Source organism: Panthera leo, chromosome C1 (genome assembly GCF_018350215.1).
Source record: "Panthera leo isolate Ple1 chromosome C1, P.leo_Ple1_pat1.1, whole genome shotgun sequence".
In the NCBI taxonomy this organism is placed as follows: domain Eukaryota; kingdom Metazoa; phylum Chordata; class Mammalia; order Carnivora; family Felidae; genus Panthera; species Panthera leo.
In genome coordinates this window covers 178,614,995-178,640,499 of record NC_056686.1, presented here as the reverse complement: position 1 = coordinate 178,640,499, position 25,505 = coordinate 178,614,995, and the positions used below count along the sequence as shown (strand labels likewise).

At 35.2% G+C, this 25,505-nt stretch overlaps 1 long non-coding RNA gene across 1 annotated transcript in view; it reads left to right on the top strand.

The window, feature by feature from the left end:
- LOC122228303 overlaps positions 1–25,505 on the top strand; it is a 39,110-nt gene that overhangs the window by 2,368 nt on the left and 11,237 nt on the right. The window contains exon 2 of the long non-coding RNA XR_006206511.1: positions 24,283–24,354. This is a non-coding gene — a long non-coding RNA (uncharacterized LOC122228303). The remainder of the gene's footprint in view (positions 1–24,282; positions 24,355–25,505) is intronic.

Below are 25,505 nucleotides of genomic sequence, written 5' to 3'. Positions count from 1 at the left end.
TTTCCTCATTTGTTTTTCTGGCCTCACGCTGAAAGATCAACCATTAACTGGGTTGTATTTCCTTTTCTCCGTAATTTCATAGGACCAATGTGATAAAATTTATTTTGTTTGTGTATAAATTTACTAAAAGCTGAGAAAATTAGCCAAATAGCTCCATTACTCCAATATTTTCATATTAAGTCTACCTACGTCAGTCTCCACCTGTTCTGTGTCTCATGAACCTAAAAACTATTATTTAGCCAACAGTTTTTTGTTGTTGTTGTTTGTTTATTTGTACCACATTACAATGATCAATGTCCTCCCAGGGGAAAATGGGGAAGCCTCACTGTGTCAATTCCACAGTGATACAGAAAAGCCCATATTTTAGGGTATATCGCTTGCAACACAATTCTTCAAGATTTCCATTCAGACCTTTTTTTTTTTTTAATGACAAGAAATAGGAATGCAATTTTGGTTAAAATTATCTTTCTTTCATCTGAAGATTCCATAGGAAAGAAAAAGTATCTGAATCAAAAATGAATAGCTACTCCTACATAAGAGTTCTGGTTGTCCTGATTTGGGTCATTTGCCAACTACCTGACAAATAAGATTATTATTTTTTAATGTTTATTTATGTCGAGAGAGAGAGAGAGAGACAGAGAGACAGAGAGACAGAGAGTGAGTGAGTGTAGGGGAAGGGTAGGGAGAGGGGGAAAGAATCCCAAGCAGGCTCTTTGCTCTCAGTGCAGAGCATAATGTGGGGCTTGAACACACAAAGTGAGATCATAACTTGAGCAAAAATCAAGAGTCAGACACTTATCCAACTGAACCACCTAGGCGCCCCTAAATGAGATGATTATTGAGCAATCTCAATGGAGTTTCTAAACCTACAGAACAGAAGGAAGTGCCACGTGTTTGGGTAGTCTCCCCAGGTATCACTACTCTTTCTTCACTTCCAGAAAGGAAAACTCTGTTTTTTGTTAGCATACTGAATAAAATGTTGAAAAGCATAAAAAAAAAAAATGTCTACTAGACTATCCTCATTACTATAGTTTTTAGTTTGTATTTGTTTTTAGATATAAAGTTTAAAAAATATTTTAATAAATTATGATGAAGGTAAGAAAGATAACTTAGAAAAACTATTTATACTCTTAAGATTTTAATGCTTATAAACATGCTAAAGTTATTAACGTTTATAAATACTTAAAACCCCAATTCTTTGATAGTTTAATGGTAATACTTAACACAAGTTTCTATTTGAAGTCTATGTTAGTACAGAACGCTTTAAGTTTTTATATATCCATTTCCAATTTTCCCATTTTCCTTTTTATCTAAAATATCCTACATTCTATTGACCTCTGTGACTCTTAAAAACTTAGAATAAACTGAGGGTTGTTGGGGGGTGGGAGGGAGGGGAAAAAGGGTGATGGGCATTGAGGAGGGCACCTGCTGGATGAACACTGGATGTTGTATGGAAACCAATTTGCCCAAAAATTTCACATAAAAAATAAAAATAAATAAAAATTGACCTCTGTGATGGAATGTGATGGAATTTTTTTTCTTATAATTTCAGATAGGTCACTTAGTCATGGCTTATTTCCTACTTTCTCTACTGCCTATTACTCTAGACCACAATGTCACTTATTCAGTATTTTTAATAGACTTTTATTATTTTTCTTGTCTAATTGTTTGTTAGTCATTGTCTTCACTAACTCAAGGAGGAAAAAACTGGCAAATGTTCACACATACTATTTAAACCAACTGACTGAATTTTTGGTGTTCATTCTATAATCTTCTCAAGATAAAGATTAGAACAGAAATCAATGATATCGAAATAAAGAAAAAAACAGTGGAACAAATCAATGAAACCAGGAGTTTGTTCTTTGGGGGAATTAACAAAATTGATAACCCTTAGCAAGATTTATCAAAAAGAAAAAGGAAATGGCTTAAATAAAATCACAAATGAAAGAGAAGAGATCACAACCAACACCACAAAAATACAAACAATAATAAGAGAATATTATGAGCAACTATGTGCCAACAAATTGGACAATCTGGAAGAAATGGACAAATTCCTAGAAACATATAAACTACCAGAACTGAAACAGGAAGAAGTAGAAAATATGAACAGGGGCATAACCAGTAAAGAAATTGAATCATTAATCAAAAAAATCTCCCACAAATGAGTCCAGGGCCAGATGGCTTCCCAGGGGAATTCTATCAAACATCATAAAAAATAGAAAAAAAAAAAAAGAAATTGAAGGAAAACTTCTAAGCTCACTCTACAAGGTCAGCATTACCTTGATTCCAAAACCAGACAAAGTCCCCACTAAAAAGGAGAACTACAGATCAATCTCCCTGATGAACGTGGATGAAAAATTCTCAACAAGATACAAGCAAAGCGGATTCAACAATATATTGAAAGAATTATTCACCACAATCAAGTGGCATTTATTCCTGAGATGCAGGTCTGGTTCAATATCTGCAAATCAATCATTGTCTTATGTCACCATAATAAAAGAAACGGTAAGCACCACATGATCCTCTCAATAGATGAAGAGAAAGATTTTCACAAAATGTAGCATCATAAAAAACCCATAAGAAAGTAGGGATAGAAGGAACATAGCCCCACGGCTAATATTCTCAGTAGGAAAAAACTGAGAGCTTTCCCCCTGAGGTAGGAACATCACAGGGATGTACACTCTAACCACTATTATTCAACATAGCGTTGGAAGTCCTAGCCTCAGCCATCATCATCAACAAAAAGAAATAAAAGGCATCCAAATTGGCAAGGAGGAAATCAAACTCTCACTCCTTGCAGATGACATGACGGTCTACGTGGAAAACCCGAAAACCTCCACTACCAAAAAAACCACTAGACCTGATACATGAATTCAGCAAAGTTGCGGGATGTAAAATCAATGTACAGAAATCTGTATGGAACTAGAGTGTATTATGCTAAGCAAAATAAGCCAGTCAGAGAAAGACAAATATCATATGTTTTCACTCATATGTGGAATTTAAGAAACCAAACAGATGAACATAGGGGAAGGGCAGCAAAAATAAGATAAAAACAGAGAGGGAGACAAACCAGAAGAGACTCTTAAATACAGAAGGTTGCTGGTGGGGTGTTGGGCTAATGGGCGATGGGCATTAAGGAGAGCACTTCTTGGGATGAGCACTGGGTCTTATATGTAAGTGATGAATCATTAAATTCTATTCCTGAAATCATTATTACACTGTATGTTAACTAACTTGGATTTAAATTTTAAAAAAAGTAAAAAAAGAACCAGATTAAAAGACATACTCCTCTTAAGTATATTAATATATAAAATACCGCTGATTTATTCAGTTTAAGAAGAATATTTGGTATCTGTACATATCAGTGAAAATATGAAATTTTAGATAAGAAATATTTTTAAAATAAACATATAAAAATAAATGTCATATTAATATACAGACGCTGTATTATATGCCTACATAGATGAATGTCAATCACTATTTATATGTAAGCTCATTTATTTATGTGACAGAATGTAAAGACACATTTTAAGATAAGGAGCTCTTCCCATACTTTGTGATGACGTTCCTTAGCAGAGTCTCACTTTTCCATAGTTAAAAGTGGAAAAAATGGTATTTCATGTCTGATTTTAATAGAAATAGTGCTACTTGCTAAAATACTATGAATTCAGCATATCCTTTGTATAAATATCATGACATTAAATAACAGAATGATCTCCAATATCCATTTGGTCTCAAAAAGGAACACGGACTAGTAACAAAGAACTTAAATCTTTTGTTTTACACTTAGGTAAAAGGAACACAAACTAGTAACAAAGAACTTAAATCTTTTGTTTTACACTTAGGTAATAACAAATAGTTGTCCAGAGATGGAAAAGCAGGTCCCTTTTCAAGTCCATGCTAAGTGCCAGGTTTCAAGAAGTATCAGTGAGCACCTGCTTCATTAGCACGACCCTGTGACAAACACAGAAGTGCACAAAAGTTAAGTCTAGCTTAAATGACGAGCCCCAAACCAGGAGAATTCTCAAATGGCCAGACAGTGTGAGATTCCAGCAGAGCTGAAAGCAGGCAGAGTAGAATGAAGCAGCCAGAGCTCATGGGAGAAACCATGATCCCAGCCGGCTTCAGCTCTGCTCCTGACATGGTGAGAGCTCAGAGCAGCAGAGGCTGAGGCAGGATGCAGAGGACCGTCCTCAAAAGCAGGATGGGGTTTTCATACACGGACTCTCTCCTGAGGCAAGACAACTCCCAAATGAGACCCTGTTCTCCAGGACAAGCAGTGCCCATCTGATGGGAAATGCCAAGGAGAACAGCAGCAACTGAGTAAATATTAGTATCAGACAACATAGCATAAGGGGAAAGAATCTATACATGTAATGATGATGGAAAGACAAGCCAACCGTAAATAAAAACTGTAATAATTTTAACACACTCTACCAAAACACACTTAACAAAATCAAATCACATGTGCCCAAATTGTGGCGAAAAATATTACAAATCCACAAACACTGAAAGATGTTAAGACGGTCCTCTCTTACACAAGGAAAGCAAGACAAGAAGTAACATTTGGGCCGCCTAATAAAAATGATAAAGGAATTTAATCTAATAGGTTAATCATGAAAAATTATTGAGCAGCACGGTATAGTAGATGGCATTGTAGCACTGCAGAGATAACAGAGAACAAGATGAGATCCCATTGTACGGGGCAAAATTTATAAAGCTGTATGTGCAATAGCATACTAGTTAAGGGCACAGATCATGAAGTCAGTTACCCTGGAAAAACACATTACTATGTAATAGTGGCTAAGTTACTATCCTTAGGCACAGGGTGTATATAAAATAGGTACCTATGAAATATGATTCCTTATGACACCTACCTCACAGAGTAATTGCAAAGATCAAGTAAATCAAATTATACACTTACAGTGGGTAAAAATATTTTGCCAATGATGAACACTTAATAAGCGTATTGTGTATCAAGGCTTCATTCCAGCAACTACATAAGTATGTGTACATACGCTTTTTTATGCATCAATACATGGGCATTACCGGATGTTCTACATACAAGGCATCAAGTTACAATATACAGTTTTTTCAACCAAAAATATATACAAAGCAATAGGAGAAAGCGCCACCTTTTGACCCCAATGAAATATGATATACCAACCTCCAAAAGACACTGAAGTCTCACCAAATGTTTCAAAATCCTGTACTCTAAACAGCCAACTTTTAAATGACCTACGTGCAATGATATAGATACAGAACAAGTTCAGTGTGTGTCCAGCTATGTGGAATGATAGGACGATGGATAGACCGTCCATGTGAATGGAAGGGCTATCCGAGGCAGAAGATTCTAAGGCCATCAGAGGAGAGGCTTATGATGAGGAGGGCGATTATGATGAAAATAACGGTCAAAAGTAAATAGGAAACATTTATTCTATGTGAATATTGCCTTGTATTTGGGGAATATTGCCTTGTATTTGGGGAATATTGCCTTGTATTTATTCTATGTGAATATTGCCTTGTATTTAATTCTCAGTAATTTTAATGAGTTCAGTACTAACATTAATGAGTTCAGCACTATCATTATCCCTACGTTACTGGTGAGGAAATCGAGGCACACATAGATTATCTAAAAGGCTGAGGCAACCTACTGCCGACATAGCAAGGTTATGATAGGATATCAACTCGGGTAGTCTGGTTTTAAAGATCTCGCTCTCTTAATCACTGTGAGAAAACTACTTATTCTATGCCCAGAAATTCTTCTAGGATATACATTCACAACCCTTGTTTTAGAAGCAGAAGCTGACACTTTGCTCTGCTTCATTATGCTAGGCACTTTCACAGTCGGAAAGAAAAAAAAATAAACATTTTCACACTAAGATAAACCAATAATAATGAGGTCATTCACTGTGACTCTGGTCCCCAAAATAATGAATCCTTGACCTTCTTCCACAAACCTAGACCTCTTAGGAATAACACATTTCTCCCTGATTTCGTTATGTCTCTGGATACATATATTTATGAAAATAATAACCACATGTGAAAGTTGCTCTTTTCCCACTACGAACAAGTGGTGAAAACCTGGTAAGCTTGAGATTTTTCTTCATTTTTACATTGCTATTTAAAATGGATTTGTAATTTAGAAATCCCATCTTTTATGCACACTTTGCTGATAATATTACTTTTTGTTATTGTTTATTTACTTATTTTTTTTCTCTCCCCTACATGCTTCTGACTTTTCCTTTGTCTTTGGCTATGCTTTGTTCTGTGTGTGTGTGTGTTTGGGAGGGGGTGGTTGCTGAGAATAATAGGTAGATAATCCAATCAGAAAAAATTAAGGCTCCCTTTTCGGCAAGAAATATTACAATTAACATATAAGTCTCTGGCCATTCAACCTTTATGAAAAGTCACAATTCTCATATAAATCAAGAGCTCTGCACATATGCATTGGACCCAAAAATACTGCTTATTCAAATGCTATGTGGTAAGTTGTCTCTCTGTGGCATAAGAAAGAAGAAGAACACAAAATCTTGACAATCCTGTGAGCTAAAAGGCATTGCCTTGTTAGATGACTAAACACGCTTGGGTGAATTTCTCGCAGGAATTAAATTTATAGTGTTCTATCGGGTACCGTAAATTACAGGTCGTTTTTATCTTTCTGGTAATCGGTATAAAGGTATAAGAATATTTTTGTTAAGTTCTTTTACTTCAGAACCCCGTTATTAAATAGTTGTCTATAGCCCTGTAAGCCCAAGAATTGTGTTAACTTTAAATGTCTATAAATATGTTTAATGGTCGAAACTAACACTGCTCAGCCAGAGTTCCAGTTCTCCCCCTTCTGGACACATGGGACATTTGCATGATTATACTTCTGTTAGAGTGAGGTGATACGACATGTTTCACCCTGGGTACCTGCATTTAATTCTGGTATGGGCATGTCCAGCACTCTTTCTGTTGCAGTCACAGTGGAAGCCAGCATGGCATTCTCTCTCCTATGGAGCTGGCTCCCCTGGAATGCCACATGGAATTGCAACTATTTATTAGCAATAAATACACTTGTCTTATTTACTGAGTTCTGGAGCGGGTGTCATGGTGACCTAATAGTCTATTCTCACTTGTAGATTATTTTAAAGTTCATAAAACTATAAAAATATTTATTGTAAGGAAGAATGTTACCTTAGAAATAGGTATTCTATTACTCATTTTTAAAAAAAAAATTTAATGTTTCTTTATTTTTTTTTGAGAGAGATAGAGCACAAGCAGGAGACGGGCAGAGAGAGAGAGGGAGACAAAGAATCTGAAGCAGGTTCCAGGCTCTGAGCTGTCAGCACAGAGCCCGGTGCGGGGCTTGAACCCACAAACCGTGAGATCATGACCTGAGCTGATGTCGGATGCTTAACCAACTGAGCCACCCAGGCACCCCTTCTATTACTCATTTAACTAGAAGATGACCTCTCTGGTGGTGCAAAAACTAATTTTCCTTTTGTTTTCTTATGTTCTCTCAGCAAAAACTTTGTTTAAAAATCTCTGTTTAGGGCATTAGTTCAGAATAGTGGTTAATTATGCTACTGTTGAAATAAAAGAGAGGTACCACTTGGTATACCTGATGTACACACAAGGGGAAATTTGGTAGCTTCTATAATAGATGTGCTAATAAAGATGCATTGTACACAGAAATAAGTACACACAGACTCTACATTTTCAATTTAGCAGTGTACCTAAGTATATTTTCCTCCCATATTTTAAGCCATATTGTTAAATCTAAATGAGTGGGCAATTGCAATAAAAATGCTAAAATTTTTGAAAAAAAAGATACTTGTAATCTTTGACATAGCAGGAAAGAATATCCAATGGAATAAAGACAGTCTCTACAGCAAGTGGTGCTGGGAAAACTGGACAGCGACATGCAGAAGAATGAATCTGGACCACTTTCTTACACCAGACACAAAAATAAACTCAAAATGGGTGAAAGACCTCAACGTAAGACAGGAAGCCATCAAAATTCTTGAGGAGAAAGCAGGCAAAAACCTTTTTGATCTTGGCCACAGCAACTTCTTACTCAACACGTCTCTGGAGGCAAGGGAAACAAAAGCAAAATTGAACTATTGGGACCTCATCAAAATGAAAAGCTTCTGCACAGCAAAGGAAACACTCAACAAAACTAAAAGGCATCCAACAGAATGGGAGAAGGTATTTGCAAACGACATATCAGATAAAGGGTTAGTATCAAATATCTACCAAGAACTTATCAAACTCAACACCCAAAAAAACAAATAATCCAGTGAAGAAATGGGCAAAAGACATGAATAGACACTTTTCCAAAGAAGACATCCAGATGGCCAACCAACACATGAAAAAAATAAATGCTCAACATCACTCATCATCAGGGAAATACAAATCAAAACCATAATGAGATACCACCTTACACCTGTCAGAATGGCTAACATTAACAATTCAGGCAACGACAGATGTTGTCGAGGATGTGGAGAAAGAGGATCTCTTTTGCATTGTTGGTGGGAATGCAAGCTGGTGCAGCCACTCTGGAAAACAGTATGGAGGAGGTTCCTCAAAAAACTAAAAATAGAACTACCCTATGACCAGGAATTGCTCTACTAGGCATTTATCCATGGGATACAGGTGTGCTGTTTTGAAGGGACACATGCACCCCCATGTTTCTAGCAGCACTATCAACAATAGCCAAAGTATGGAAAGAGCCCAAATGTCCATCGATGGATGAATGGATAAAGACGACGTGGTATATATATACAATGGAGTATTACTCAGCAATCAAAAAGAATGAAATCTTGCCATTTGCAACTACATGGATGGAACTGGAGGGCATTATGCTAAGTGAAATTAGTCTAAGAAAGACAAAAATGATATGACTTCACTCATGAGGACTTCAGGAGACAAAACAGATGAACATAAGGGAAGGGAAACAAAAATGATATTAAAACAGGGAGGGGGACAAAACAGAATGGACTCATAAATATGGAGATCTGAGAGTCACAGGAGGGATTATGGGAAGGGAGATGGGATAAATGGGTAAGGGGCACTAAGGAATCTACTCCTGAAATCATTGTTTTACTATAAGCTAACTAATTTGGATATAAATTAAAAATAAAATAAAAAATTAAATTAAGAAGAAAAAAGAAAAAAGAGACTTGTTGTAAAGCGATATTTTAACAATGTTTGTGTCATGAACTCCTTTGAGGACTTTTGAAGCCTAAGAACCTTCTTTTAGAATAATTTTTTTAAATGCCTTCAATTAAATTTATAGAATTAAAAGGAAATCAAGTATAAAGGCTTAGCAAATTTTAAAAATGAATGTGTAATTTCATGTATTTTTATTAACACACTGATAACAATAATTATTGCATGCCTAGTAATATTACAATCTCAAAAGTAGTAGTGATATCTGTGGAAAGCATTTAATAAAAATCTATTCCAACTGTACGTGATATAAAATTACCTGTGGTTTCTATTGGTGACAGATAAAAGTATTTCTAATACTACTATGTGTTTTATTTATACATATACCTGAAAGAAATATGAATTTTAAATGGAGATTAATGAATATAAAACATATTTCCATGTGTCCCAATTGTTTCTATATAAAAACACTCCAAATTTAGTGGGTGAAAAATTTTATATTTTATCTCTTACAGTTCTTTGGTTGACTGGTCTCAACTGAGTAGATTCTCACTTGGCTCTTTTATTCAGTCAGATGTCAGCTGGGGGTAAGGTCTTCTGAAGGTTATTGAGTGTTCAGTGTTGACACTTGTAGAACTATTTTTCAGCTTTGGCTTCTCCTGTCATGGTGACTGCATTCCAAGAGACAGCCTTCAAAAACAGGTTCAAATATGTAAGCAAAAGCTGAAAATCATCTTAGGACCTACTGTCCCAAAACTCAAAGTGTCACTTACATCCCAATCTATTGGTCCAGCAAATCCCTAAATTCTCACTAAAATGAAGATAAAAAGAATGTTCAACTCCTTGAGTAAACATCAAGGAATGTGATTGCTGGATTAATGATAATATTTTAAATTCAAATCACTTCTAAAATGGCTGTCCTATTTTGCATTACTGACAGCAATGAATCAGAGTTCCTGTTACTCCACTCCCTTCGTCACTGTCATCTGGTGTTGTCAGCATTCTGGATATTAGCCATTCTAATAGGTGTATAGTGATGTCTCATTGTCGTCTTAACTTGCATTTTCCTGATGACATATGACGTGGAACATCTTTTGATGTGTTTATTTGCCATCTGTATATCTTCTTCAGTGTGGTGTCTGCTAATGTCTTCTGCACATTTTTTCTGGTGGTTTGTTTTCTTACTGTTGACTTTTAAGAGTTCTTTGTATATTTTGGCTAACAATCTTTTATCATATATTTTTGCAAGTAGTTTCAGTCTGTGGCTTGTCTTATTCTCTTGATATTGTCTCACAGAGCAGAAGTTTTTAATTTTAATGAAGTCCAGCTTACCAATTCCTTCTTTAGCATGTGTTTTCAGTGTTCTTCCTCTCCCATTCCCCTACAGGGAGTGAGCTGCCCACAGGATCTTGCCCCTGGTTTGTATCTAAAAAGTCATAACGAAAACTGAGGTCACCTAGATTTTCTTCTATGTTAACTTCTAGGATTTTTATATTTTTGCATTTCCTTTAGGTCTATGATCCATTCTAAGTTAATTTTATGAAGAGTATTAGGTCTATGTCTAGAGTTTTCTTTCTTCCCTCTTCTCCACTTCCTCCTCCTCACCTTTCTACTCCCTCTCCCTCTTCCCCTCCTCCTCCTCCTCCTCTCCTCCTTCTTCTTCTTCCATGGAGATATCCCATTGTTTCAGAACTATTTATTCAAACTACTATCTTTGCTTCATTACATTTGCTCTGCCCTTTGCCAAAGATCAGTCAACCATATTTATGTGAGTTTATTTCTGGGCTCTCTATTCTGCAGATCTCTTTGTCTATTATTGATCTATTTGTCTATTATTTCACCTATTTTTTTTTACCTACTCAAAATCAATATCTTCCTATATTTCCAATAGGCATAGCTCATGTCTCTTTTGTTCCATATTTTCACATTCTCCATGTCTATTTACTCCTTTTTTTTGGCGGGGGGGGGGGGGGGAGGGCTGGTATAGGAATGCTCAGATTTTCCCTGTCTTAGAAAATAGCACCCACCCTTTTACACTAGGCCACAGAGTAACTTATTTTCATATTCTATTTTCCCTGCTTTATCACTGCTGGTTTTCACACATAGGCACATCTATACTCATTCAAGCAGTTGATTTAGTTAACTGTCTCTTCCTGAATTTTTCTCTTACCCATATTTATTTTCTTTGGGGTCTTTATGAACACTTGGCATTCCTGAATTCCATTTGCAAAATCATCTGTTTCTACCAGAATTTTAAATGTTAGTGTTCCATTATAGATAATATAGAGGATATAGATATAAATATACCCCGTCTTCTTGATCCATTCATCCATTGTTATAACTTGGGTTACTTCCATATATTGTCTTTTGTAAATAATGCTGCAATAAATATATGGGTGCATATACCTTTTCACATTAGTGTTTTCTGTGTGTGTGTGTGTGTGTGTGTGTGTGTGTGTGTGTGTGTGTAAATACCCAGTAGTGACATTACTGGATTTTACAGTATTTCTATTTTTAATTCTATGAGTATACCAAAAGAAAAAGCTTTGTCATGACAAAGGAAACCATCAATAAAACAAAAAGGCAACCTATTAAATCGTAATAGATATTTGCGAATGATGTATCTGATAAGGGGTTAATATACAAAATATATAAGAAGCTAATATAATTTAACACCAAAAAACCATAGAGAATTCAAGTACACTACATCATTCCATGTCACCTTAGGAATAAACCTATAAATTATTTTGACCTGATACCAGTTGACTTCCCAACATGGAAAATTGCAGAGGACGTGAACAGACATTTTTCCAAAGAAGACATACAGATGACCAACAGACACATGAAAATATGCTCAACATCACTCATTATCAGGGAAATACAAGTGAAAACCATGATGAGATAACATCTCACAACAGTCAGTAACTAGTATAAAAAAGACAAGAAATAAGTATTGGTGAAGATGTAGAGAAAAGGCAATCTCTTCCCCACCACATTTGATGTAAAAACTTGGCATTTAGGATTTTTTTTTTAAATTTGATTTTAGGAAGTAAATATGAAGGTGGCCCAGTACATGTACTTTTGGACTTGAACACTAGGTAGGCTCATTTGGTAGTATATGGAATGAGGCTTCATGGCGGTTAATACAACTGCTTTGCAATCTGCTCAAAGACCCTGGGTCTCCATTCTATCTTGTGTTTTGTGCCCTTCATGATAATGAGATGGCTGTGCATATCAACAAGGGCTATAGAGCTCCTTCATGCACAAAAGTGAGCTTCACTCTCCACCAATTCATCCCTTCAATCTAATCTTGTCAAACATAAGCCATGTGTCTACTTCTGAAGAACAACAGTAAGATAAAGCTTATGTTAATGGAGTTATGTCATGGTCTCATAACTCAAAAAGATATAATTAATATAAGCTGTTTAAATGAGTCATTCTCCAATAAAGTACAAAAAGTTATAATTAATATAAACTGTTTAGAGAAATCATTCTCCAATGAAGTACTGTGACTGCATTACAGATGTGCTGAGATGCCGGGATCTTTCTATCCTCCAAAGAGCAGAGCATAGTCAGTGGAGGTTCATCTGGTTCTTCCTGTTGAGAGCAGCTTCAGCCATTTATCCTAATGTAACTTGAAATTCTACATTATGTATGTGTGTGATGATAAAAAAATTTTGGGAAGCCCTAGGTGTTGAGAACAATCAATGCTCACCCCTGAACCTAGAATCAGATTTATCTCCCTAAACCAAAATGACTAAGTTAAAAATGTAGGTAACTGGCTAATGAAGTAAGAGTTATGGCACACGGAGGTACTGAGCAAACAGAAACATTCACCACACATCCAAAATGGTTTTTTTCCTAATTTAAGTATGTTATATCATTCCAGATCACCTTAAGAATAAACCTATAAATCATTTTGACCTGATAGCAGCTGACTTCCCAACACAGAGAATTGCTTAAATTTCCTAAAAAGGAGATCTGGCTTCCATTCTATTTAAACATTGATTTGGGTCGCTGTCAGGGTCATGCTTCTTAGCTAAGTTGGAAATCTCCTATTTTGTCATTCACGACTCATAATTGTCATTAAGGGGCTATTTTACACAAAGGCTAAGGTTGGTCTTTCACTGTTGTCCCATAATACCCTGTAGTATCAGATCACAGTCACATTAATGTGATTTCAATTACATAATCACAATTAAATGTTTAGCTCATTTGCCTGTCTCTTCCAATTTTGTGAATTCCTTGAGGACAACAAGTGTATTAGAATTTACTCATAATTCTCACCAAACTCAGTTTGGCACATAGTAGGCTGTCATTTTAGGGAAACAAATATTTCCTAACTCTTGCTTTGAAAGTAAAACTTACTTTGGAACTGAAAGCACAAAGACATATAAGAAAGAGTTCTCACTCTCTCTGGTGAAAGAAATGATGAATAAATTCATTAGAACTAGTTGACAATTATTCTCTTTGAAGTAGTGGCCTTCGGGTATTGTCGCTGTGTTTTTTGCTGTCTTGGAGACAACTTTCCATTCCTTTCTCGGTGAGTAGATATAGTTTCTTGCAGTTGACCTTGCAGAAATGTGTACACATATTAACTTAGAAGCAAAGTGCGATTTACGTGTTAGTATTCTAGAGCCTCTAACATTTTTTTATAAATCCCATCTTTCAAAGTGTTAAAATCATAATAAATGAACTGCCAACATTTCAATCATCGCAGCATTACGTGAGAACAGCACAAGGTGATTTTGTGAGTCTAAAAACAGAATTGGGTTGAAGGCATCTTACATGTTACGTGATGTGCAAAATCCTTGCGAAAGGTAATAAATGAGAAAGATCCTGAGGGATTTCTTTTAAAAGGGAAAGAAAATATCTATGAGAAATGCTAAAGCTCTCCTAAAGAATTTGTGGTTGAATCTACAGTTAAATACAGCCAACTATTTTCTGTAAGATAAGATTTGGGACACTAGCACTTTTTACCTACCAATTCTGGATAGCGTGGGACATCGTATCACATTGATTATGTTGTAATGGTTTAATTGCATGTGCCTCAATCCTTAAGGACAAATATTAGGTTCCTATCCATCACTGTGTTCATAATAACTAGTACATACTCCAGCATAGATTTTATTTTGTGTTCATTGAATAGAAATATGAATAAGTGCAGACATTCTGAAATCTAAAAATTGAATCCCCCTTGACTGTAAAAATAGATTTGTAAAACTGCATTAGAATTTCAACTTCTGCATACCAAAACTGCAAATCATAATTAGAAGACTGCAAGAACTGGGTATCAGGAATAGAAAAATCAAGCAAAACAGCTGTTACAAAAGGAAAAAAATAAAACACAGTAAATCCAGACCTTAGTCTACAATTTAATAAAATATGTAATAAAGGAGAGAACTATAATATCTGTAGTAATTGCTCCAAACAATATATAGTTTTTAAAACATTGTGTGAAAATAAAATAGTTAAAACAAGTTGGTTCTATATAAACAATAAAAATGAGAAGATTAGGTTTAAAAGTATATTTCTATTCAGTGATTTATTCTTAACTAAATAATTGTGACAAATAGCTAAAGTTAACCATCCAGTGCAATTAATTCAGCTGAAGAAAGAATTGGAATTTACATGTAATAGCATCTATCAGACCAACCACCCTATAGATAACAACTAAAACCCTAGAAAAAATATACAACTGGTACTTGAGGGTGATGTTAGTGACCAAAGGTAGGTGGATTTGAAGGGTTAGAGTTTTGGAAAAAAGGAAAAGCATTGATATGTTTACTTGTTTAAAATTCCATGTGTGAAAATTGACAACAATTAGTACCATGTGGGGTGGCAAAACTATCAGATAGACACTATACCCACAGGCTTTAACAACTAGAGCATAGTTTAGGGTGAATATAGCAGGTGTAGAAGAAGGTGGATATTCTAGACAAAACAGATAAACAGCAAATTTGGGGTAAAAACTCTCATCTCCTACTTCTTCCCAAATTCTGCATTTATTGGGTGTAAATATCTGACTGATCCCTGATCTATGTATATGGGGATTAAACTCCAAGAATCCCAGTTAAGACCAGAGAAACAAATCAGAGATTCTTTTTGCACTGCAAAGGAGGTGGAGTTTGAACTTTGTCCAACCGTGAAAAATGACTCTGAAAAACAAATAACAATACTCTTTGAAGAAAGAGTATCACTCAAAATATTCAACATACAATCCAAACATTACAAAAGATTACCAAAAATTGGGGAAATGTGAAACATAATTCTTTAAAAAATGCATAAGTCTAATTCTGAGATGGCCTAGATATTGTAATCAATAAATATTTTATACCTTATTATATAATTGGCTCAAGAATACAAAGGAAGATAAAAGATTGCAATAATTGAATAGGTATTGCCAAAACACATAGTTTTTAAAATTTTTTTAAAGGTTACTTATTTATTTGGGGTGGGGGGCACAGGGAGGGAGAGACAAAATCCCAAGCAGGCTTCACGCTGCCAGCACAGAACCTGATGCAGGGCTGAAACCCACAAACTGTGTGATCATGACCTGAGCTCAGATCAAGAATCAGACATCTAACAGATTGAGCCACCAAGACAACCCAAAACACATAGAAATTTTTTTAGGATGCAAATTAGAATTATAGATTTGAAGAAGAAATTAATATAGTGCAAGATAGATAGGATAATTTGGAACTGAAGCATGAAGATAATAAAGCAGTAAGAAAAAAATTAAAAAGATCTTAAGAGACATATTGGGTATAATGAAAATAACATGTGACTAATTGAATTCTCATAAAGAATGAATAGGAGGCAAGCAATATTTAAAAGACAAGACTGAGTTTTTTGGCCAAAACTGGAAAAAATTAAACTACAGATTTTAAAAGTGCTAGCAGTGTGAACACAAATAAACGATACCAAACAGCATTAAGCAATGCTATAATGCAAGGACAAAGTGATTCCTAAAATCAACTACAGAACAAAGATTATCACCTTTAACGAAGAGTAAAATTGGCAAATGCCTTCTCAGCATCAACAATGGAATCCAGAAATAAAAATGGAATAAAAATCTTTAACTGCTCAATGACTATAACTGCCAAACATTGTCAAAAATGAAATTAAGTATAAATGGACGAATGGGGGAGGATATTCACATAAGAGGGCAGGAGGCATGAAGGAATTCTCTGTGCCTTCCTTTCAATTTTACTGTGAACCTGAAATTGCTCTAAAAATTAGTCTAAATTATAAAAAATTTATTGTACACCTGAAACTAATATTACACTGTATTTTAATTAAGTGGAATTTCAGAAACACTGCTATCATAAAGGAAAAAAATAATGCAAATAAATTATTAAAATGACTATTTAAAATAATCTATTTATAAGACATTGTCAGGAGTGGCTGGCTTGGCTGGCTCAGTCAGTTAAACGTCTGACTCTTGATTTCAGCTCAGGTAATGGTCTCACAGTTCATGAGATCAGGCCTAGTGTCAGGCTCTGCATGGGGCAGGGACAGAGAGAGAGAAAGAGAGAGAGGGTGCACAAGCTGGAGAGGGGCAGAGAGAGAGGGAAAGAGAGGAAATCCCAAGCAGGCTCTGTGCTGACAACCCAGAGCCCAACATGGGGCTCAATCTCAGAAACCATGAGATCATGACCAGAACCAAAATCAAGAGTTGGATGCTCAACCAACTGAGCCACCCAGGTGCCCCATGATAGAAGTTTTTATTCAAGTATAAATAACACACAATTTTATATTAGCTTCAGCTGTACAATATTATGGTTTCACAATTCTATGCATTTCTCAGGAATCACCAAGATCAGTATACTCCTAATCCCCTTTAAGTATTAAGCTTTATTTCTCAAACGAGTATGGTACTGGCCCAAAAACAGACACATAAATCAGTAGAACAGCATAGAAAATCCAAAAATAAACCCATGGTTATATTGTTGATTGATCCACAACAGAGGCAAGAATATACAGTAAGAAAGGAACAGTGTCTTCAACAAATGGAGATGGAAAAACTGGACCACTTCCTTATATTATACATAAAAATAAACTCAAAATAGATTGAAAACATAAATGTGAGACCTCAAACTATAAAACTCTTAGAAGAAAACATAGGAAGTTTTAATTTATTTGATATTGGCTATAGAAACATGTTTCTAGATAGGTCCTGTCTACCAAGGGAAATAAAATTAAACTATAGTGACTACACCAAAGTAAAAGCTTCTGCACAGCAAAGGAAACCATCAATAAAACAAAAAGGTAATCATATGAACAGGAGAAGATATTTTAAAATATTTCAGATAAGGGGTTAATATCCAAAATACATAAAGAATTTATGCTCGTGGGTCACCTGGGTTGTTCAGTCAGTTAGACGTCTGGGTCTTGATTTTTGGCTCAGGTCGTGCTCTCACAGTTGTGAGATCAAGCCTTGCAGTGGGCTCCAGGTTGACAAGTGCAGCCTACTTTTTCTTCCTCTCTCTCTCTCCCTCTCAAAATGAATAAATAAGATTAAGAAATAACTTATGCAAACAATTCAACACACATATACAATTTGATTACAAAATTAGAAGACCTGAATAGACATTTTCCCAAAGACAACATACAGATGGCCAACAAACACATGAAAAGATACTCAACATCACTAATAATCAGGGGAATGCAAATTGAAGCCGCAATGAGATAAAACATTACACTTGTCAGAAGGGCTAGTATCAAATAAATAATAACCACATAAAAAATAATGTATTGGTGAGACTATGGAGAAAAAAGAACGCTCATGAATATGTGTTTCATTATGGGGACTTGCAGTTATAATGAGTATTTTCATTTTCAAGTGTAATTGACCTATAGAAATGGGGAAATGTATTTGCTTTATGGTTTAAGTGTCTGAGTACTCAATACACACACACACTTATAGTCTCACACATATATTAATTTCAATAGAATAATTTTATTCTAAGAGATTCATTTAATTCTGGCTCAGGATGATGATATAAGACAATTCAGGGATCCTGGGTGGCTCAGTCAGTTAAGTGTCTGACTCTTGATCTCACCCCAGGTCACTATCTCACAGTTCATGGGTTTGAGCCTCAGGTTGGGCTCTACGCTGACAGTGTGGAGCCTGCTTGAGATTCTCTCTCCCTCCCTCTCTCTCTCTGCCTCTCCCCCATGCTCTCTCAAAATAAATAAACTTTTTTTTTTAAATGACTGAATTCACCTTCTCCCTGGAACAAACCAAAAATACAGAGAATGACAAGAAAACCGGGAGAGAGATGTGAACACGGTAACAAAGGAAACTCCACCCCCAAACAATTAATGATAGTGGGAAGGAATAGTCGTGAGTGACTGGGAACAGATTCAGTCTGTCCTTGAGCACAGAAAAACCAAGGTTTAGAGAGCAACTAGCATATGAAAGAGACAACACTAGAACTTTGCCAAATGTCCAAGGAGCTGTGGAAAATCTCTCTAGATCAGAGAGACTAAAGAATGACTTATTTTCCTACCCCACCTCAAAAGCCTAGACCAGAGTAATGTTTGGACACTATAAGAGGCAGGCTCAGATAATAATTATTGGGTCCCAACACCATATCTGGTGGGTCCAGTCATCACAGGGAGTTTGTGAACTCAGTGAGCCCGGGATCCACAAACCCCAGACCCATATGAGCTCCAGTCATGTTAGAACACAGGCAAAAAACAAACAAACAAACAAGATGTATTTTCAAACGATCAAGTAGAGGTAGAAAAAGAACAAACAAAACATAAAGCCAGGAGAAGAGGGGAAATAATAAAGATTAGAGCAGAAATCAATGATATAGAAACAACAACAACAAAAAAAAACAAAAACAAAAACAAAAACAGTAAAGCAGATCAATGGAACCAAAGTCTGGTTCTTTGATAAATTAATAAAATTGATAAACCCCCAGGCAGACTTATCAAAAAGAAAAGAGAAGGGACCCAAATAAAAATAAAATCATGAATGAGAGAGGAGAAGTCACAACTAACACCACAGAAATACAAACAACTATAAGTATATATTATAAATATAAATATAAATATAAATATAAATATAAATATAAATAAATATATATATATATATATATATATATATATATATATATATATATATATATCTCCAAAATTGAGCAATCTGGAAGACATGGACAAATTTGCAGAAACATATAAACTACCAAAACTGAAACAGGAAGAAACAGAAAATTTGAACAAACCCGTAACCCGTAAAGAAATTGATCCAATAATCAAAAATCTCCCAAGATATGAAAGCCCAGGGCCAGATGGCTTCCCAGGGGAATTCTGTAAAACATTTAAAGAGTTAATACATATTACTCTCAAACTATTCCAAAAAATAGAAATGGGAAGAAAACTTTCAAACTTATTTTAGAAGGCCAGCATTATCTTGATTTCAAAAGAAGACAAAGATCCCATTAAAAAGAATTAAAGGCCAATATTCCTGATGAGCATGGATGTAAAATTTCTCAACAAAATACTAGCAAATCAAATGCAACTGTATATTAAAAGAATCATTCGCCATGATCAAGTAGAATTTATTCCTGGGCTGTCAGGTTAGTTCCAGATTTGCAAATCAATCAATGTGAAACATCACATTAATAAAAGAAATGATAAGAATCATACGATCCTCTCAACGGATTCAGAACAAGCATTAGACAAAGTACAGCATCCATTCTTAATAAAAATTCTCAACAAAATAGGGATGGAGGGAATACAGCTCAACATCATAAAGGCCATATACAAAAGACACACAGCTAATATTATCCTTAATGGGGAAAACCTGAGAGCTTTTTCTCTATGATCAGGAACAAAATAGGTATGTCTACTTTCACCATTGTTATTTAACATAGTACTGAAAGTCTTAGCCACAGCAATCAGAAAATGAAAAGAAATAAAAGTTCTCCAAATCAGCAAGGAAGAACTCAAACATTCACAATTCACAGATGACACCTCACTAAAAAATTTCTCCAACTGATACATGAATTCAGCAGTCACAGGATACAAAATCATCGTACAGATATCTGTGGCATTTTTATACACCAATAACAAAGCAGCAGAAAGAGCAACAAAGCAATCCATCTCATTCACAATTGTACCCAAAACCATAAGATACTTAAGAGTAAACCTAAATAAAAAGGTAAAAGATCTGTTCTATGAGAACTATGGAACACTTAGGAAAGAAATTGAAGATGAGACAAAGAAGTGGAAAAACATCCCATGTTCATGGATTGGAAGAACAAATATTGTTAAAATGTCCACACTACCCAAAGAAATCTACGCATTTAATGCAATCCCTATCAAAATACCAACATCACTTTTCCACAGAGCTAGAATAAATGAATCTAAAATTTATATAGAGCCACAAAAGACTCTAAATAGTCAAAGCAATCTTGAAAAGCAAAGCAAAGCTGGAGGCACCACAATTCCAGACTTCAAGCTATATTTGAAACCTGTAGTCATTAAGACTGTATGGTACTGGTCAAAAACAGACATATAGGTCAATAAAACAGAATAGAGAACCCATAAATGGGCCCACAAATATAAAGTCAACTAATCTTCAAAAAAGCAGATAAGAATATTCGATGGAAAAAAGACAGTCTCTTCAACAAATGCTGTTGGGAAAACTGGACAGCAGCCTCCAGAGGAATGAAACTGGAACACTTTCTTACACCATGCACAAAAATATAATCAAAATGGATAAAACACATAAATGTGAAACAGGAAACCATCCAATTCCTAGAGAAGAACATAGGCAGCAACCTCTTTGACCTTGGCTGCAGCAATTTCTTACTAGACATGTTTCTGGAGCAAGGGAGACAAAAGCAAAAATGAACTACTGGGACTTCACCAAGATAAAAACCTTCTACACAGTGAAGGAAACAATCAACAAAACTAAAAGCAACCAACAGAATGGGAGAAGATATTTGCAAATGACATATCTGATAAAGGGTTAGTAATACAAATCTATAAAGAACTTATCAAACTCAACACTGAAAAAACAAATATTCCAATTAAGAAATGGTCAGAAAACATGATTAGACACGTTTCCAAAGAAGACATCCAGAAGGCTAAGAGACACATGAAAAGATGCTCAATATCACTCATCATCAGGGTAATACAAGTCAAAACCACAATGAGATCCCACCTCACACTTGTCAGAATGGCTAAAATTAATGACACAAGAAACAACAGGTGTTGGTGAGGATGCAAAGAAAGGGGTACTGCTTCAAGTTGTTAGAGCACTGTATTTACCCTGGAACCACAAGGACAGTTAAACCTCCCATTCGAGTATTTCTTGATTATCAGAAAAATTAACAGTTAATTGAAGATTTAACTAATTTAATTACTGTCCAGTCTGGATATTTTTCAAGGATTTGGGGGATGATACCAGTTAGGGATCATAAACTTGTTGCCCTTTAGGCAATAAATCTCATTGCAAGAAGTAAAATATTTTAAAGGGAATTATGAAGTTTTGCTAATTAGCATCATCATTACCTTTATAAGTCAATTTTGTGTAAAATACATGCTTTGAAAGAAATAATTTAGATGTCAAGTTTTACAAAAAATATACGCCTGGTTTAAAATAGGTGTTCAGGTTTCTTTAACACAGTACTGCTTAGACCTTTTAATGTGTATTGTTAATCTGATGCTCAGGATATATCTTACATTATCTCCTAGAATTATGTGATCTCATATCCTTTCTTTTTTGTTTCCCATGGACATTTTTCAGAATTAGTGTCCAGAGAAATGCCTTTGGCATTGGGAATTTCTCATAGGATTTTCTCTAATGATATGCAGTTGAGAATAAAGAAAATAGAACAAAAATCCTATTCTATTTATCGTAATGGTAAGGCAAATAGCTCTTGTGTGTTGAACTGATACTAAACGTCTGCTGAATTAAAGAACCATAGTCTGCATATCTTCCGAAAGAGTCTAAATAACCAACATGTCTTTAGCTCACTTAAGTTTTTTTTTCATTATAGAATGACAATAGAGGAAGCACATTACATTAGTTTGACAAAGCCAAATTATGCATATAGTCTGTGCATTATTATATATCACAGGAAAGCTGGACATTTAACCAGACAGCCTTTTTATATATCCAGAAAAACAATTTGGTTATTTTCTTGAGCAAATCTGCCCAATTTTTCTCTTAGTAAATGTGATATTTTTCTATAAACTGAATCCTTGCCCTAAGATGCAAGGGCATATTGGTTGAGAGAGAAAACTGGCAAAACACTGTTTATGTCACTGCTTCTTTCCAAACCAGATCATCAAGAATAAAGATTTGATATACCACATAACTGCTAAGACTTGATCACACCTACTTTTCTCATCTGTCAAAAAGTCAACCCGAAGAATGAAGAAAAAGATATAAATTAAACAAAATGTCCAAAACAATCATAGAGTCCAACCACAGAAATATAGCCCAACTGGACATTTATTTTTTTTTCTTAGAATTGCACAAGGTCCAAATAGGAAACAGATGGCATACTCAAATTAGGATGATTTCAGAAATGTTTAATAAAGGGACTATTCACAAAGTGAAGGTGTGTGTAGGGGACCCACAAGGGATAATGCACTCAGACTACTAAATGGAGCGGCATACGCCACCCCCCCCCCAGAGCCAGAGGGACAGGGACAGTAGGATTATTGAAATAAAGAAGGAAATAAGGCTACTTTGAAAGACATATTTGGTCAGAGGATGCAGCCCAAGCTGATACCACATGGGTGTGGCTAGAAGAACAAAGGCTAGTCTTATTTATTCCTTCTTCTGATCTCATGTAGAAGCTTCTCTTGGAATACCCAACAGGAAGTGGGGGACAAAGGAGACTGTTGATATTGCCCATTCACCTAGAGACAAGAGCCAGGTGGGAAAAGGGTAAAACTAAAGAGACCAGTGGAAAATAACTCATAATGACTGGTCAACCTTCAAGAATTCATCATATGTTCAATTACAGGAGCCAAGAAAAATTACTTTGAATGTCATCATTCTGTAAGAACCTTAGGTTTAGATTTAGGTATGCTACTTTCTTTTCTCCATTTTTACTTTTTCTTTTATGTTCCCCCCTCTCCCCTTCCATCATGGATCCTTGTGCTGTGTTGTGACTTCAAATGCTGTATGACTCGTTACCAGTGCTGTGATTTTTTTTTTCCTCTATTATCTGGCCTGGGATGAAATAATCAGCTATGAAGTCAGAAAATTAGATTTCAGACTGCCTAAATGTAAGCCTCATCACCATATTTAACTAGGTTAAATTAGGACTATGAGTTAATGAAGGTACCATAATCTGAAAAACTTCTGACTTCTAATAATTTTCTTATTCTTTTAACTTCAAATCCTTTCGTGAACATTTTAGGCAAGTTAGTGTGTGTGTATATATATGTATATATATATATGTGTATATATATGTGTGTGTGTATATATATATATATATATACACATACTTTTATATATATACATATATATACTTTTATATACATATATATACTTATATATATACTTATACATATATACTTATATATATATACACTTATATATACTTATATATATATACACTTATATATACTTTTTTTTTTAATTTTTTTAACGTTTATTTATTTTTGAGACAGAGAGAGAGCGAGCATGAATGGGGGAGGGTCAGAGAGAGGGAGACACAGAATCTGAAACAGGCTCCAGGCTCTGAGCTGTCAGCACAGAGCCCGAGCGGGGCTCGAACTCACGGACTGCGAGATCATGACCTGAGCCGAAGTCGGCCGCTTAACCGACCGAACCACCCAGGCGCCCCTACACTTATATATACTTATATATATAATACCTTTAAAACATTCACTTGCTATGTATACATATTCAGAATGTGCAATTTAGTTACATTTAAGAATATGTAACATGTTAACACCTTTCAAATTACTGAGTTAATTTGAAATTTCATTGACTACTCATTTCATATGGCATTAAAATCTTCCTATTGTTTTATTAAACTATTATCACATGAATTCCCCAGCTTACACTGCCCAGGCCAACTGTTGGCTGAAAAAAAAATGCCTTAGCCTTATTCTGTCTCAATTTCTACCACTCTGCAACAGGAATGAGGATCCCATCTCTATTTATACCATACTGCATATAAGTGACGACCAGGCACTACTTTACTACTAATGGTGAGTTTATCCATTGGTTTGGGCATTATATTCAATATTGATAGTAACGCAAAGATTCAGTGACCTTGTTTCCATGGGCAATGTATAGGGTGATCTTAATTCCAGGATCATCCCCAAACTGTTTCTGGTTTATTCACGTAAATGCCTATTTACACTGTTCTCCCAGTTTAATAGTGATGCATACCCTCTCACAAGTATCCAGGTTTGGATAATAAATGATATAATAACCATAGTTCCAAAATATTATTTCTTAAAGACATTAGTTCATATTATATACGAAGTAATTGTTGATGGTCATAAACATCCAAGGAATGCTGGGTTAAAGAAATTTGAATAATGTAATTCATTTATTTTTTTTTTATTTTCTAAATTATTCTCTGAAAATTTATGATAATATATGTCATGATTTTTTTTCCAAAGCTTAATTTGGTATGACATATTAGCGAATCTTATTTTGACACATTTGTTTTTCATGTAGTATTTCTGGACTGATACATAATACTCTAGTGGCAATTGTGAAAGTATACTGTCTGCCCTGTTCACAAACGTGTTCCTAACCCTTCTGCTTTCTAGTTGCTTTGCTGTGTTTTGGCTAGTACATCATTTCTTTTCTGCCGGTCCCTATTACATGTAGCTAGGATGACCACATAATTTATAAATTAAACAGGAAAACTTTTGAGATAAAAGGGAACTCAAAGACATCAAGCTCATCCCAGGATTGCCATGATAAACCATGATACATGGTCAGCCTAACAATGGAGCACAGTTAGAAGTCTACTATTCTCATACACGAGAGAAGAAAAAGTGCCTTAAGTAAAATAACATATATTTTATAATTGGCCTCTTCCAAATTGATTTATCTTTATTTGAGTTGTTTACCTTTGACAGATTCCCTTTAGGTGTTATTCCACCGCAGCTAAAAATAGTGAGGAATGTGTATTTTAATGTACAAGATATGCTCATGACTACATTGCTTCATTTAAAAACTCTTATTTAGAAAAACCCTAGGGGCACCTGGATGGCTCAGTCAGTTAAGCATCAGACTCTTGGTTCCAGCTTAAGCCATGATCTCACGGTTCATGAGCTCAAGCCTCATGTCAGGTTCTGTGCTCACAGTGCAGAGCCTACTTGGGATTCTTTCTCTCCTCTCT